Consider the following 15,000-nt stretch of genomic DNA (forward strand, 5'->3'; position numbering starts at 1 on the left):
CCAACAGACCTCCTCCTTACTTCTGCCCCATTCCTTCCTTTTCTCTCTCTCTCTCTCTCTCTCTCTCCCCCCCCCTTTTTTTCCTTATTCTAAATGCACACCACTAACAGAAACTCCTGTGTGACTCCTAGACTCACTAAGTTGTCCACACACGTATCACACACCACACACACACACACACACACACACACACACACACAGCTTTAGGACTACAAAACCCTGGCCTATGGCCGGAGAGCCATTCACGAGCGGCACTCCTGAGAGTGTCATTAAGTAGGCTCTGGGTGCTGACGTGCCAGCCAGCTGGACATGTGTGCAGCCATGTGGCAGGCCACTGCTCGCTTGGCAGAATTAGGGCACAGTATGAGATGCAGGCAGAAGGAGAAAAACACCGGCAGCCAAACCTGCCCGTGGATCTGAGCCGAGTCTCGGGAGCGGCTGCATGTGCCCGATCGAGCGCTGAAGAGTCTCTCTACAACAGGCCACACTTTCTTCCACTGCTCACAAACCATCAGCCCCAGACGATGGCATGAACAATTTATATCATTTTATTATTTATATACTCAAACACCGCACAAAAGACTATGGCAGGAATAAGTATTGGAGTTCAGACTGTTGAGCTGAAGGAGGTCGGGCCCGATCAGAGGCTAGAACCTGCACCGAGAGACTTCCACACAAACAAGCAGAACCACCCGGCAAGTTCTGTGACCTCGCTCCTGTTCGTAAGATAATAACCCACAATTCAATTTTCTTCCCCCATCTTTTTCCCCCAATAAAGCTCAATAAAGACAACTATAAATAATCTCCAGGGGAAATTGGACGTGAGTCTTTTTTGCGTCTCCATGGCAACGGCTGGGTCTTGCCTTAGGGGGAATAAGGTGTTGGTGGACTGTGTTTATCATGTGTGAAAGCAAAATCCTTGTGAAAAATTCCAGCTGTCTGGAGCTGACTAATTACCAAGTAAACTGTGTATTTCAGATTAATGGAAAATAATTCTTCCACACTAATGCAGTTTTTGGGTTGATGATTTAGTGTCAATAGACACTTTTATATACTTTTATATCCAGTCAGCTTTACTTTATTTAAACTGGTCCTGGGTCAGTGGTTGGGGTCAAAGGGCAGGGCAAGGTGTCCGTGCTACTCACCAGTGTCATGACACATTGAATGAAGCTAGGGCTTGTAGCATAGTGCTAGTACTCCCTCTTAGTGCTGGTGCTCACACACACACAAACACACACATTACCACGGTGTGCCGTCCTCCCGGAAACTGTGGGATTTACTGCCTTGATACCCTACAACAACTCACACCTGCCCTGCTTGGCCTTCATCCGGGGAGGGGAATGAGCAAACAGGAGCTGATCGATAAAAAAACATTCAAACAAACACCTAAATGCCTTACATCAAGCAGCCTGACTGCTCGTAAGTATACAGGAGTCACGGCCAGCTGCTACAGGAAGTCCACATGTGTGTGTTTGTGTGTCAGCGGGGGGGAGAGTGTTTATGATTGGTGTTTCAGTCCTGCTTTCGAGATGTAATTTGACAGCCTCGCAAACAGCCCCATGAATTGCCGTTCTGATTGTGCTGAAGGTCAGACAGTCCCACGGCAGCAAGCGAAGCAGCCGCTTGCCAGTCTCACGCACACAGGCACGTGCATAGACACAGCCTCAAGCCTCGTAAACTCTTAAATACTGCAGCATCATGCAGACAAAGCATGTGAGGAAAAAGTGTTCAGCTCGGCCTTGAGGAGACTGTCAGTACATCAGAACCCCTAACAGTTGTGTTCAGTTTAGTCTTAAAAAAAAAAAAAAAAAAGCCACAAATTCCACAAGACTGAAGAAAAGAAAGATGCCCTGTTATCCCCGGCACCGCAAAACACCAAGAGGATGAGATCGCCTCGAGCCTAGGGGCTGTTGGGAAATGCAGATCAGTAGGTGGAGCAGTAATGTAAACAACCACGCCTCCTGTGCCACCACCCTGTCTGGTGCCGTAGAAGTGAACAGAGGAATCATGTTACTCGCTGGAACAGAGGCTCAGAGTCACAATCACTTTATGCACCAGAAGCTGTCAGGTGCAGGATTTTCCTTAAGCGTGCCGGTAACTGCTCAGCAGATATCGCGCTGACGGGATGAGGGTGTGCCGACATCACCAACAACAAATACGCCAGGCATCGGGCAGGGAGTCTCAGTGTGTGCATCAATAACATTCAGACTAAACACATACTTGAGAATATGCATTATACAATGGGCAAAATTAATTCAAAATCGCGTCGTGCTAGTTGTGTGTAAACCCAGCAGGTCAGTGGCACGGGCCATGGGAGGGGAGGCAGGGGTTCCCGTCCTGGATTTTTCAGCTAGACAGCCATTTTTACAGGGGAGGATGGTGCTTTGGCATAGATTTTTTTGGTATCGAGTGCCTTAAAGCCACTTCCAGAGTGGGAAATAAGAAGGGATTTGCAGACATTCTGGTGAGCCCATCCGCTCCACGAGACTGGGGAGGTCCGGCCAGAAGACTGCATGCAATGAACTGCTCAGTGTCTTCAGTGCACTTGATAACACTCTGTAGCTGGTTTGTAGACTGTGCTGTAGCAGAGACTAACAGATTATAGTTGGTTGTAGCTTTTATTCTATGGGAGCTGCTTTGGGATGAGCAACTGTAAGACTCAGAAATCATACTCTAGATCTGAAGTGTAGGGTGAATGCGGGGTGAATGTGGTGAACTGGTTGGAATTTAATGCAACAACGTGTGTGTGTGTGTGTGTGTGTGTGTGTGTGTGTGTGCGCGCACATGCAGTCTTGTGTGAGTGGCACTTATGTTAACATGCTGTGGCGTGCATGAGAGCAGCTCAATCCAGTATATAACCAAAACAGACACGAGGGGGCGGCGGGGGGGGGGGGGGGGGGGAGACACACTCAGAGAGAGAGAGAGAGCGAGAGACAGAGAGAGAGACAGAGAGAGACACTCAAAGAGAGAGAGAGAGACAGAGAGAGATACACTCAGAGAGAGAGAGAGAGACAGAGAGAGACACTCAAAGAGAGAGAGACAGAGAGAGAGAGACAGAGAGAGATACACTCAAAGAGAGAGAGAGAGAGAGACACTCAAAGAGAGAGAGAGAGAGAGACAGAGAGAGACACTCAAAGAGAGAGAGAGAGACAGAGAGAGATACACTCAGAGAGAGAGAGAGAGACAGAGAGAGAGACACTCAAAGAGAGAGAGACAGAGAGAGAGAGACAGAGAGAGATACACTCAAACAGAGAGAGAGAGACAGAGAGAGAGACACTCAAAGAGAGAGAGAGAGACACACAGAGAGAGACACTCAAACAGAGAGAGAGAGGGGACAGAGAGAGACACTCAAAGAGAGAGATAGAGACAGAGAGAGAGACACTCAAAGAGAAAGAGAGAGAGACAGAGAGAGAGACAGAGACAGAGAGATACACTCAAACAGAGAGAGAGAGACAGAGAGAGAGACACTCAGAGAGAGAGAGAGAGAGAGAGAGATACACTCAAACAGAGAGAGAGAGACACACTCAAAGGGAGAGAGAGAGAAAGTCTTGAGGCAAAAAGCAGAAGAGAAAGGATGGAGTAAAGGACAGAACAGAAAAACAAAGGATGTCATTTTCTATTTTCACTTGGACTGTTCAGGTTCATGGAAGCCTCAACATATAGCAATACAAAGGTTTATTAATGCAGTTCTTTAAAAGATGCACAGAGAAACTAAGCAACTGACAACTTGAGAGGGTCAAGCCAAATTAGAGTTTTAAATTACCCATTTGATAATTAGTTTGTGTTAAATGCAGCAAATCTGAAATTAAGAAAAGTAACTGAAGTGAATTCCCTTATCCTTGTTACATACGGTATAGTGGGATATGACATAGGCTTGTATTCTGACTGCTGGACATAACCCATACCCTGAACATAACCTACACCCTGGACATAACCTACACCCTGGACATAACCCACACCATGTTCATAACCCACACCCTGTGCATAACCTACACCCTGGACATAACCTACACCTTGTGCATAACCCACACCCTGGACATAACCTACACCCTGTGCACTGTTCACTTTCATTTTTTCCATGGCACTAGCTACCCAAACCATTAATAACATATGTACACACGTACACACACACACACACACATCATAGGTCAATAGAAATTAGCTTTTTTGTACCAGGCACCACAGAGCTTTTACCTTAAGAAATGCAAAAAAAGAAGAAAAACTCTTTTTCTCACTTTATTAAATCTCACTTTAGCGTAAGTTAGCAACATTTTTTTGCAAATGAGGTAATTATTTGGGGTTAATGGGCTGAAATGCTGGAAGCCAGAAGAAACTGGAACTCACTTCTAGTTTAATCTTGGAAATAGTTAACTTCTTTTCATTTGAATAACACATAATAGTCCTGAGTGGTATAAGTGATATAATATCTATTAATCATTAAGTCTGAATGCACATTTAAATGGCCAATTAAGCTGCAACATCCGTTTTGTTTTAAGCAGGGACCTTGAACAGAGATCCATTTCATGTTATTTTAATATTATTTTTGAAGGAGGTCACTTTCATTTTCCACAGAGCTACTGAAAACTTGTGCCACGATATGGATTATCAGATATCAAGTATCATCCCTTTATTCAGCATTTTTGAGGCATTGGCCGGTGAAGACAGACCATACTGATATTACAAACATAGACAATTTGGGGAATTTTGGTTCACTGATGTATCATCAATGGCTGAGGTAGGACTACTGCATTTACCTGTCAAAAATGGTCTGAAATCGGAATTTGTTTTCCTTGCCTACTTTAGGCTACACTAACATTTTCGTGAGGATGTTTATTAAAACACACCATTTCAATTTCCTTCCACTTCTTTTCTGCTCCACAAATGTATTATGAACTCCTTAGCTTCGCTAACCTTTGATGAATTATTGATGTTTTTATGAAAAATTTAACAGATCCTCTTAAACAGAGCAATAGGCAGACACAACACAGCAAACTAGCAAAACAGACTGATCCTACTCATTAAAAAGCTAAGTGATTGTTTGCGATGTCTGTTCCTTAAGGCTATACGTTGAGAACATGGTGAGTGGTATAGTGACTGGACAGAACCTGCCGTACTGTGGCTTCCGGTCGATGTTCCCTAATGGTCCTAATCTTGCTGAGATCAGCTACTTTTTGCTGCTTTAATCACACTGATTAAATATGTAGCTACATTTTATTGGCAATTACATTGTATTCCCACTGTATTCAAAAAGAATTCTTATACTAATGGCAAGCGATTTTATGATGAGTTTTTAAAAATTTCCATTACCTCCATAATTCTGCATTTGATTTTCTGTTCAGCTTGTCACATGAGCTCAACAAGCTCATGAAAACTTCATGGAAGGCCATTTTAGTTCCTTAATTCTATGTTTCTTGATATCAGGAAGTCAATTTTCATATCAAAATTTTTATTTGTGTTTATCATAAATTAAATTTTGACTAGTAAAATTCATTTTGTCATATGAAATATTTAATAACATAAAAATTCAATTTCAACATGTAACAATATTTCTGATATCAAGAATAAAAATCTTTATTAATAAAAATTGTAATTTTGCGTTATGGATCCCATGAACTACGTGCGTCCCATTATCCTTGAGACCCTGTACTAACTATCGGCTCTCAACTGTTGTCATGGTACGGCCCCTCCCTCCGAACGCCTCCTCTTGTGTGTGTGGCCACGCCCTCCCTGCGTCTCACACCTGCTCCTCATTGTGTCGTTAGTATACGTGTATAAATGTCTATCGTTTATGTATCTGTGCAGTTGGTGTTTGAATCCAATAGCCTGCATGCTACGTCGTGTGTGTTATATGTGCAAATAAAACGTGTGTTCTTGTTTATGCGACTCGTCCCCGCATCCTGCTTAACCTCCTCGTAACAACCGTGAAATGCTCCTATAATACTCCTACTTTCTGCCTCTCATCTCAGTGACCCATAAACAGATGTTAGATGTCACAAGCTTTGCAAAATTAGACTTGCAAAGTGCCTACAATCTCATATACATATGTGACGGTGACTTTTATAATAGTGTGGGGACTCTATGAGCACCTAGTCATGCCTTAAGGTCTGTCCAACAACCCCTCTATTTTTCAGGCATTCATGGACAAGATCTTTCAGATACATAGTAGGCAACTTCCTGATTGTTTACACTGATGACATTTTTTCGCGGTCGGAAGCAAAACATGAACACATCACAGCGGACCTGACACATCACAGACAACATCACCTGTACGCAAAGGCCAAGAAGTGTGAATTCCACCGTAGTTCTAGTACTTTTCTAGGCAGTACCATCAAGCCTGGTAACATCTTTATGGAACTAGATAAGATCTCAACACTATAGAGTTGGCCTAAACCCACCACTCTTATAGTGGGTTTGCTCATTTTTATAGAGGGTTCATAAAGGGGTTTGGCACCATCTCCCCTCCCCTTAGTGACTGTCTCAGACACCAGGGCAGAAGCTTCAGTGGCCCACAGCTGTCAACTAGGCTTTTCAGATCTTGCAGAAAGCCTTCAGCTCCGCACCTGTTCTCCATCAGTCTGAGCCCTCTCCACCCTTTATGGTAGAGGTTGATGCATCTGAAGTGGGGGTAGGGGCTATTTTGTCCCAGACACAGGGCACTCCACAATGGTTATACCCCTGCACTTCTAATTCAAAGAAAGTGCAGCCAGCTGAGAGGAATTACGATGTAGGAAACTGGAAACTTCTTTCCATTAAATGCTCTAGAACAGTGGAAACACTGGCTAGAGTGAGCAGAGCTTACATTCGTGAATTTTACTGACCTCAAAAGCCAGGAATACCTCAAGTCAGTACAGCGGCTCAAGTCTGGACGAGCCAGATGGGTGTTGTTGTTTTGACGGGTTCGTTTTTCCATCTTTTTTTACAGGCTCAAGGAATCATTATGGCAGTCACTCTCTCTCATGTCTATGACAAGGGAGACACCAACCATGATCCTGAAGCCATGCTGACGAGCAGCCATTTCCTGGCTCCTATCACTTAGTGTTTTCATGGAGACTTAGAAGAAGCTCTTAAGAATAACCCCAGCCTGGAGGAATAACCCCAGGAAAACAATAAGTGGCTGCTACTCTCAGAGAAACTCTCTTGGAATGGGCTCATACTACACTGTGTAATGGGCATCCAACCATCACACATCCTACACGCATACTGTCCAGAAAGTTTTGGTGATCCTCCCGTAACGATGACGTGTATGATTGTATTATGTCCTCTGTCAACTGTGCACAATCATGTATCCATTATGCTCTTCCGGCCTGGGGAATTACAGCCCCTGCCACATCGACCATGGACCCACCTAGCAGTGGACTTTATCACAGATCTTCCAGCTTCCGGGGGGACACGTGGTAATAATGGTAGTGGTGGACAGGTTTTCTAAAATGTGTCTCCTCATTCCTTTTCCCTGTTTGCCCATTGCACTAGAGACTGATGAAGCAATATTTCGCTATGTTTTTTGTATCTACGGCCTACCAGAAGAAATAGCATCTGATTATGCTTTACAGTTCCCTTTGCAGGTATGGAGACAGTTCTGTCTCCTTCTGACGATGACCTGACAACAGGTCATCGTCCCCCAGTCTAACAGTAAAATCTAAAGGGTTAACCAAGAAATGGGAAGATTCCTCAGTCAGTATTGTGCCTCCCATGGGCAGAAACTGGCACAAATACCTCCCATGGTTAGAATATGCACGTAACTCTCTCCCTCACTCTTCCATTAAAATGACACCTTTTCAATGTGTTTACGGTTACCAAGCTACCTTTATCTCATGGGATGACTTCCCCACAGACATACAGGCGCTAGATCAGTGGCTCCAGCACAGCTCTCAGACAGGGGAAACAGCACACATCCATCTCCAGTATGTACGCAACAGGAGTCCGCCAACCCTGGAATTTCCACCTGGTCTGGTCTGAGTATCCACTCCAAGCAGGAAACTCAGTCCCTGATACATAAAGCCATTTAAGGTACTCCAACAGATCAAGTGTGTGTCAAACTCCAGATTGCCCCATGGTACTGGACGGCCCACTTTTCATGCTTCCCCTGCATTCTTCCGCCCTGTGTCAGCAGCAGTGGCCTCTGTCAACCCTCCGATACCAGTGGAGATTGATGGCGGCCCTGCCAGTGCCGCCCGGGAACTCCTGGATGGCAGGAGACGCAGGAGACGTTTGCAGTACCTCGTAGACTGGAAGTGGACATGACTAGCTGTCCTAGGTGTCTGGGGCTGACGTCTTGGACCCATCTCTGATCGCGGAGTTTCACGCCACTCACCCATATCGCCTGTTCCAACAGTGCCACGCCCACCTCCTCTTCCCATGGCAGGAATACTAACTAGACACACCTGTCTCTCCCTTACCTAGGTCTCTGATTTAAGCTTCCCTCTCTCACACTCTCTTTGCAAAGTATTGGTGCTCTGGCTTGGCCTGACTTACATTCAGGATCCTGCCGAAACCTCTTTAATAAGTACAAGCCTGCTTCACAATCACAATAAAACCGCTTGCATTTCAGATCCTCGCTCTATCTCTCATGCTTGCATTCATTACATTTTGCTAGAACAAATCAAATTCTGGATATCAAAAATTCTTCATTTCAAAAATATTGTTTCCACATTTGGAAAATAAGGGGTTAAAAAATAAGGGGGTAAACAGAATGATTTATAATATTTAGATATTTTAATTCAAGATAGCTTATGTTTTGAGTCTTGGTTCTTGATATGTCTCATTTGTTAAAATCGTCTGATGAGCCATAGACACTATATATACGACCATATACACACTATAGCGATATTGACCCTGAGATGACGAACATCCACTAAATGTCTGGCAGCAGATAAAGCTGGCGTTGTGTCAGGTGTGAAGCCTCTGAAGCCTCTCCAAAGAGGCGGTTTATTCTTTTAAGTACTTAAATTCATATGGTACATTCAGTAACGCAGCGGTATTGTATACCGGCGCTATTACACTGGGCAAAGAACGAAACATGTGGCACATTTCCAACAGTCACTGAAGGCAGTAATGCATGCAGAAGCTCTAACAATGTTTCCATGCTCAATTAATGCTCAATATGATGCAAATTAGCAATTAGAGAATCAATAACGCCAACAACATTCAGACCTGTCCTTACCTTGCTGTAAATGTCTTTAAATTGTCCTGAGTCTCCTCATAATTTGTCCAAGAAATAAGTGCTCCATTGCCAAAGCTTTTCCAGGTTTTAGTCGGCTACGTTTCAAATCTGCACCAGTGTGCCCCATCAATGTCTAATTGCTTGTGCGTTCTGCACAACTGGTTTAAACAGGGCAGTCAAACACTGGTACTCGCTGTTGTCTCCTCAAGGAAAGCACAGTGAATATAAACCCCACATTCATATCCACGCCACTTAAAGTCCTTAACTTTCTATCATTTAAAAACTGAACTATTACATGTTACAAATGGAATAAAAAGGTTTGACTAATAAGACATTAATTTCCATATGTAACAATGTAATTCTCCATATCAAATATTGAATTCTTCATATCAAAAACTCTCTAGTAAAAATACATAAGAAATGAAAAGTAGCAATTGAATTTTTACTAGTAAAAATTTTATTAGTGAAAATTATATTAGTACTAGTCAAAACTGAACTACAACAAATAAAATTTTGAATATAAAAAATGAATTCCTGAGAGTAGGATTAAAAGCCAAAATGGCGTTTCATAAAGTTTTGGACTTGCTGTGCTGAACATCATGGTAAACTGAAAAGCAGCGAAGGACATAGTGCTCACACCTTCAACAGGTACATTAGTGCCACACTACACACTCACCATGGAGACCCAAATGCTTTTTAGACTGAATATTAATTAGATGTTTCACTAAGAAAATCTGTGAATCCATTCAAGAATTTAAATTAGTCATACAAAACACGTGACTTCTGTCCCAGTTGGCAGTTCAGGCAAAATAATTTTTCCTGCATATGTTCACTGAAATCTTATAAAGATTTATATCTATAAAGAAAAAACATGGTACTTTTTTCATAATGTAATGTTAAATTATTTTTATTTCTTAAAATGGACTGTGTTCAAGTATCTAGCATTTTGTCTTCAGTATATTGGTCATCAGTTACAATGCTCTCTAAAAATCAGCATGGCATCAGCCCTTGAAAAACCCATACCAGTCTATTGCAAATAAGATAACGTGTATTAATCTGACTTCTTAACATATTGGTGCAGTGAAAATATACACTCTGCCATAAATGCACACACACACACACACACACACACACACACACACACACACACACACACACACACACACACACACACACACACACACACATACATTTTATTGGTTGCCTAATAAACATTTGTAGTGAAAATTCTTGGTCCTCATTAATCTAATTCTAGAACACACATACCTCCTGTAATCGCACACAAATCAAGTTCCTGAAAGTTTCAATTGTGGATTTTAAAGTTTGCTATTGAATATCTAAACTAAAGCATTACTCTTTTGGGCCTTTTTTGCCCTATCCATAATGTTCACACATCACACACACACAAATCTGTCTCAATAACCATATCCTTCACCCCTTTCATTTATACTAATTGAATCACTGTGCATCTGCAGTAACACCCATGGTGCTTCTTTGATGTGCTTCATCTGGGCTTCCCTTTCTCTTGTTCAGAAATCCTCCATGGCGTGAAAGTGATCCCGTTGTCCTCCAGGGGTTCCGCTCTCGGAGCTCTTTTCCTATTATTTCCCCAACCCTCTGCTTCCAGAATGCTCCGGAACACTCTTCCGCCCCACAGTTCCCCAGTGCATTACAAATGGCCTTTCAGGGTTGGCGCTAGGCAACAACACTTTGAACATCAAAAAGGCTGGTGCACCAAATCTGGAAGAAGGCATGAGATCTTCAGAGACCTGGCTGTAGTGGGTCATAGTCTAGCCCAGACTGCACTGCTCAAGGACAGAGGATGACACGTTTCCAGTTCTCATGTCACTCAGAGCCTTCTTATGTCGCACAGAGATGCTTGCTTTCTAATATCTGTTCATTTTAATTACAGCCAACATTTGAATGATGAGTTCGTCTAAAGTGCAAATAATTTCTTTATGACACATTGATTAGATGTTTTTAGCTTTCTGTCTGCCTGATTTGTACTGTCTAAAGAAGAGAGTCTGACCGATGCTAATCCAACTGAAAACTGACACAGAGATAATACACAGATCTCCCAGTAGAACTGTGCATCAGTAAAACTACAAATAAAAATCATAATTTCAGTTCCATGTCTCTAGTAGGTACTGTTCCAATAGCTACAGAACTGTCCCAGCCTGGTTGCCTAAACGTTTCCACGAATGCTGTTGCAGCTCTGTGTGTGTGATGCCATGGAGACTGTGTGTGTGTGAGTGTGTGTGTGTGTGTGTGTGTGTGTGTGTGTGTGTGTGTGTGTGTGTGTGTGTGTGTGTGTGTGTGTGTGCGCGTGCATACATTTCCACAATGCTAAATTCTTCAATTCAAATTAAGTCAAAAATCAAGCCTTTTTCCCAAGAAAACACAGTATGCAGGCAAAACCTTCAGCTTTCCTTTCTAGTGATGAAAATTCGTCTGAAATGTCCTTACAGCTTTTATAGTCAACATCTCAGTGCTGTGATCCGAACCCCAGCAGAAGAGTCCACAGGCCTCTGAAGGATCTGGAGAGATGTGGCATGACTGAACGGTCTCAGATGCATTTATACGTGCTCTCCTGCGGTCGCCAACTTTATGCTCAACTTCCACTTCATTAACGCTAAGTGCTTTGGCACCTGCACCCAAGATACACTTATAGGTGCCCTTTATAGATGCACAACTGCGGACTAGAGCCTATGGGGCAAGCTGGAGGGTTTATATTGTTAATACACCTACAATGTGAAGTAAAAGCCATGATTTTTATCCATGCCACTCAGAAATGACTCCATACCTCATACCCAGATTTATTGGGATGTGTGAAAGCTATTTCCCTTTTCAGAGAACTCACAGTGCTGGGGACTACCGACCTGACAGACACACCACACGGTGCAACGAATATTGAGGACCTCTTTGCCAAGGTTGAGTGTGTGAAGCGCTCTTTTCCTCTGTGTACATACGTGAGAGACACTCAAAATAATTCACTCAGCTTGAAATGGCTTATCACCTGACACTGCACAGTCATAAATACTGAATAAGTACTTTCTAATATGTCCTTAAACAGTGACTGACAAAACATTCCTCACTTAACAAATATTTGGAGCAAATCATGACAAATCGTGTCCCAGTAAAATTTCGGCTAGATTACAAAATACGTCAGGTCAGGTAGCAGCTGATTCTCAGAGCCATTTGGTCATCTGATGGAAACCTATAGCTTGAGAGGTACGAACCAAATCTGCAGCACACACAGAAAAAAACAAACAAAAGCCACAGTTCTCTCGCAATGTTCTGTCGCGCAAGCTTTCCTTAAAAAGCAGGAGCCAATACCTCCGAAAAATTCAACTCAGTTTCCCTTCTCAAGCCATGGACAGGAAGCAGATTGTGCCTTACGAAATTCATTGTTAAAAACCCCAAAACTGCTCTACAATGTGCTTTCAACCTCCGTAAACAGCATTGTAATGGTAATCTTGGAGATGCAGGAAGCAGGTGCATGAAACAATGTAGTGGATCAGAGGCGAACAAACAGAGCACACAAACAGGCCTTGTTTGAATGACTGTGTCTGGGAGTTCATGTCTAAAGCTCTATGTAATAGGTTATATTCAGAACAACACAGAAGAAAAAAACATCAGACTGCCAGTGAAAGAAAGAGTAAAGTGTGTAAATGGACTCCACCAGCTCTAGATATGGCAGCAGTAGTGACAAGCATCAACCATGGACCTTCATTTTGTCAAATTACAACAGTTTATTATACCTGCAGCTCACCACTCAAAACCAAAAGCAAGGAGTGGGACACTTTGGATTGTGCCTATTTGGGGGAGTGTAATAATGTTAAAAAGATAATATTGTAATGTTTGTTGACATTTTTATGACACATGTATATCAAAGATACACTTTCTATGTAGGGTTAGCAAGGATTCATTTAGGGTTAAATAATTCACTAAATTCCCAAAGACTAAGAACACAAAGTTGCATCAACATTTCTGCTCCGTTAACATTTCTGAGCCTTGAAGGATTGGACATCCATACCTAAAGCTATCAAAAACTTTTCATTCAACTTTTCACACTTTCCAAATTCTCTGAACATTGTCCAGCCCGGTTCCAGTGATTACAAAAACAGTGGAGCCTTCGGCAAACCAGTGTGCAACAAAAACAAACGTTAATGCCGACATGTCCAGCTCGAGCAGCAGGGTTTCAGCGCCGGGTGGCAGCGTCTGGTAAAAGGACCAGATTGCTCCTCTGCTCTGCGCGGTTTAAAGGTTTTCGTCCTCCCTTCACTTCACTCACCTGCGCTACTTGTAGCTTTTGTCCATTCTTCCCACCATCGCCCTCCTTCTCCTCGCAGGATGTGCACCTCGCTGGAGGATGAGGAAGAGAAGAAACATGAGACATCTCCCAAAGAACACGTCCACTGGCCAGGACACGGACAGCGATGTCCTTTTTTTGAAATCGAAGATGTGTTTGAACAGAACAAAAAGACAAAGGAAAGGTTTGTAGTGCTCAGGCAGACCGGTTGCTGGGGTGGTTATTACATTTAAACATTTTCAAAGGGGCTTTCATGAAGTTTATATGAGTCGCCTTATACAGGTGTCACTAAAAGCTAAAATGCAGACGCACAAAGAGTTCTCATTGGATTGGTCCGTATGGATCACTCACTGTTATTATGTTGCCAAGACATCAGAGTAAAGGACAGTTCTCTGTGGTATTTATGTAATCCAGGAGTGTCCTTGTGGTGTGTATGCATGTGTCTGACAGAGAGAGAGAGAGAGAGAGAGAGAGATAGAGAGAGAGAACCAAGATGCAGACTCTGCTTTTGTGGGTCAGGTCGGCTCACCAAGAAAATCAAAACGGCAGTTTCTTGATGAACTGGTCAGGGAATGTAAAGGAGGTCACAAATATGAAAGGGAGAGAGAGAGAGAGAGAGAGAGAGAGAGAGAGAGAGAGAGAGAGAGAGAGAGAGAAAGAGAGAGACTGAGGGAAAGACAGAGAGCGAGCAGAACAATGCTTTGAAAAATCAGCTCTGGCAAAAAGAGAGAGAGAAGCACAAGTCTTTTTAAGCCTGTTTGTTGCCCTTGACGATGACTGTGGCTCTTGAACCATCTGTCCTCTGTGATTGCACACAGTGATCCGGCTGGAATGAAAGCAGCCTCAAAGCCTCACCGTAACCCAATCAGCAGGAACATGCCAGCTTTTCCCACAATAATTTTTGTTAACTCAGTTATCAACCCCAGGACATACTTCCAATGAATACCCAAGACACCTAAGACACACTTCAAATAAATATTTAAATGTGAGAAGTGCATACATTATGAATATGTAAATATGCATATGGGTGCTATGGTGGTGACAGTTTGGCAGTCTCCAGGCGACAATCCCAGCAGATGGTAGAGTGGGGATCACTGAGGCAGGGGGCATGTGGGTAGGAGAAGGTGATGGGGTCCAATCCCCCTCTTGGGGGCTCTCCTAGGGACCCTGCGAGGTTTAGGACCATGCCGAGTTTGACTGGACGAGGTCAGGGAAAGCAGAAGTAAACGCTGTGTGGAGCATTTGCATTTGAGATGTATTCAGGTGTAATGATATTACCCTCATCTGCTCTCAGCTTTCCCTTACATCCTTTCTTTCTCTCTCTCTCTCTCTCTCTCTCTCTCTCTCTCTCTCTCTCTCTCTCTATCTCTCTCCCTCTGCCCCCCACCCTGCATCGTTCTTGGAAGAGTTTTCAATTTCACACACAGCTGGGGTGCATCACGTACATACTGCACATGCCGCAGGTTTACACCTTTGGTAGAAACGCTGTAGATCCGCATCAACACATCCTGAAAAGCATCAACAGCTC

General features: G+C 43.2%; 1 protein-coding gene across 2 annotated transcripts in view; it reads right to left on the reverse strand.

The window, feature by feature from the left end:
• The window catches only part of dlgap1b (discs, large (Drosophila) homolog-associated protein 1b), a 79,386-nt gene that overhangs the window by 42,488 nt on the left and 21,898 nt on the right, over window positions 1-15,000 (reverse strand). Inside the window, exon 2 of one of the 2 annotated variants that reach the window (XM_035530717.1) lies at window positions 13,455-13,525. The exons of the other annotated variant lie outside the window; for it this stretch is intronic. The gene's annotated coding sequence lies outside the window, so the exon portion shown is untranslated. The remainder of the gene's footprint in view (window positions 1-13,454; window positions 13,526-15,000) is intronic. 2 annotated transcript variants of the gene reach the window in all.

Source organism: Electrophorus electricus, chromosome 10, assembly GCF_013358815.1.
Source record: "Electrophorus electricus isolate fEleEle1 chromosome 10, fEleEle1.pri, whole genome shotgun sequence".
NCBI classification, from domain to species: Eukaryota; Metazoa; Chordata; class Actinopteri; order Gymnotiformes; family Gymnotidae; genus Electrophorus; species Electrophorus electricus.